Raw genomic sequence first — 2,509 nt, forward strand, 5'->3', positions numbered from 1 at the left:
ATAAAATGTAACCCAATTATAACACAAAGCCCTCAGCAACTTCATGAGGTGCGGAGTTGGGACCAGTCCCAGGTTTCTTTGAGTTCTGGGCAACTGAGTGTAACTTGGCCCCTTTCCCCCTCTGTTAGAGTCCCTTTTTCCTCTAACAACACTCCTTCCATTTGGCCCATCCCCTTTGGCCCTGCCCTTTTTTCTTTAACTGCTCCCTCTTCCATTTCAATGTGTTACTTTGGTAAAGAGAAATCATCTAACATTTTGCTTCCTCTGTTACCTTTAATTGTGGGTATATGTGTTAATTGTGATCCTAGGAATTACTGACATCCAAAAACATCCTATTGTTGCTTAGGTCTTGAAAAATGAGGGCGATGGCTTCCTAGATTGAGTCAATCCATCTCATGTTGGGTCCTCCTCTTTTCTCTGCTGCCTTCAACTTTTTCTAGCATTAATGTCTTTTCCAGTGACTTTTATCTTCTTATTATGGAAACAACGTACAATAGCCTAAATTTAGTCATTTTAGTTAACAGAGTTCAGACTTGTTTTGATCTAGAACTCATTTACAGACCAATCTGAGGAGGGGGGCAGTTAGGCAGCACCTGGGGACTGCACCACTGCAGCGCAGCCATGCCCCCTCCAATGGAGTTCCAGATGGCATGGCAAGCATTGGGAAAAAAGATAACCCACTGCTGCCTGGAAAACTCCACAGAAAATAATGACTTAAGCCATATACTTTCATGGCATGTCAGAAGGCTGAGTCACAGGCAATCCCAAGCCGACAGGCCTTTGGAAGTTTGAGTACAGTCAGCTTCTCCCCCAAGAATCCCCCCATCCTCAGATGTGCAAGTGTCCCCTTTTATGCTGGTATAACTGGGGTGTCAGCCTCTTCCAGGTTGGGCACAGCAAAGCTGTGGAATGCCTGCCTGCTGGCTTGTTTGTTCTCTCCACCAGCATATTTGCTTCTTTGCCTGCAGGGTGGGCAAACACACTGGCATGGACTTGAAACAGTTCCATTACTCCTTTTGCCCCCACCCCAGATTGGGCTGCCCTTCGTCTTTTTCGCTGTTCACAGTATACATAAAACTCTCCTCTAACACCACATTTCAAATGAATTTACTTTCTTCCTGTCAGCTTTCTTCAATGTCCAAATTTCATACTCACATATAGTAATGGGGAATACTGTGGTATGAATTATTTTGATCTCCAGTGACACATCCTTACACTTAAGAATCTTTTCTAGCTTCTTTATGGCTGTATTTCCCAGTCAATCTCCTTCTGGTTTCTTGGTTGCAGTCTCCCTTGTGGTTGATGATGGAGCCAAGGAATAGAAAAATCTTTAACAATTTCAATTTCTTCATTGTCGTAATTGCCCTACAGTAATTTTATTAATTTGTATAAAACTACAGAGAAGAAAATATGCTTGCCTTGATTTTATTTTGAGTCCTATTTGGTAAAATTGGAATCCTTTGTGTGAAAGTATAAATGTTCTGAAGGAACCTTGGTCTCAATTATAAAGAAATTTCTCCACTCTGTTCATGGGAGGTGAGAGGACCAACATTTCATCACTCAGTACTGGATTAAAGTAACCATAACTTAGCTAATATAAAAAAAGACTCTTACAACACAAGACGACATATCTATCTATTTTTATTCTGCCTGTTCTCCAAGAAGTTCAGAGCAGTGCACTTAATTCTACCTTGTCCAATTTATCCTCTGTGAGACTGGTTAGACTGAAAGAAAATTAATGTAATTCAAAACAGAGCAATCCCCCATTGGAATTACTTAGCATTGTACTGAATGACTGCCCCAAGGTAATCCAGCAAAGTTCCTTGTCAACACACATGGACCATAATTTGGAAACGGTGGGCATCCCTGTAGCAGCCAGAAATAAAAACAAAATGTAGCTTCCTTGGCTCCTGCAAGGAAAAAAAGTGGAGGGCGTGTGTGTGAAAGGGGTTTTTTTTTAAAATGGTATTAAAGTACAGATTTGTCGTGGCATACGCTTGTGGATTCGGGGGCCCTTCTGCACATACAAAACAATGCACTTTGAAATTGGATTTTACTGTGCGGAATAGCAAAATCCACTTTCAAACAATTGTGGAAGTGGATTGAATGTGCATTATTCTGCATGTGCGGAAGGGATCTCGGATACAAAGGATTATCCCGTAATAAAGGTCTTTCAGGAGTCGCAAATTGGATCACCTGCTGCGTGATCCAATTTATGTCAGTTCAATCCCAAACTGAGACCGGCATCACCTCTTCCCTTCCTCAACTCCCCATCAAACAAACAAACAAACAAACAAACAAACAAACAAACAAACAAACAAACAAACAAACAAACAAACAAACAAACAAACAAACAAACACCCTGCGCAGAAAGATCTCACCTCCTCATACGACTAGCCACACCGCTTGTAATCCGCCTGGGCCCATGTGTGCCCTCGACCAATAGAAACAATTCTAAACCGGAAATACGTCCGTCCTCGGAGTCATTCCGGCCGGCTGTGGATCCCTC

General features: G+C 42.0%; 1 long non-coding RNA gene across 1 annotated transcript; it reads right to left on the minus strand.

Annotated features, from left to right (window-relative positions):
- Positions 1–1,625: 1,625 nt before the first annotated feature.
- Positions 1,626–2,448, minus strand: LOC125426544. Its single transcript, XR_007243529.1, has 2 exons — positions 2,382–2,448; positions 1,626–1,910 (listed from the first exon to the last, which is right to left on the minus strand). It is a non-coding gene; the product is annotated as an uncharacterized LOC125426544 (long non-coding RNA).
- Positions 2,449–2,509: the final 61 nt, after the last annotated feature.

Source organism: Sphaerodactylus townsendi, linkage group LG02, assembly GCF_021028975.2.
Source record: "Sphaerodactylus townsendi isolate TG3544 linkage group LG02, MPM_Stown_v2.3, whole genome shotgun sequence".
NCBI lineage: Eukaryota > Metazoa > Chordata > Lepidosauria > Squamata > Sphaerodactylidae > Sphaerodactylus > Sphaerodactylus townsendi.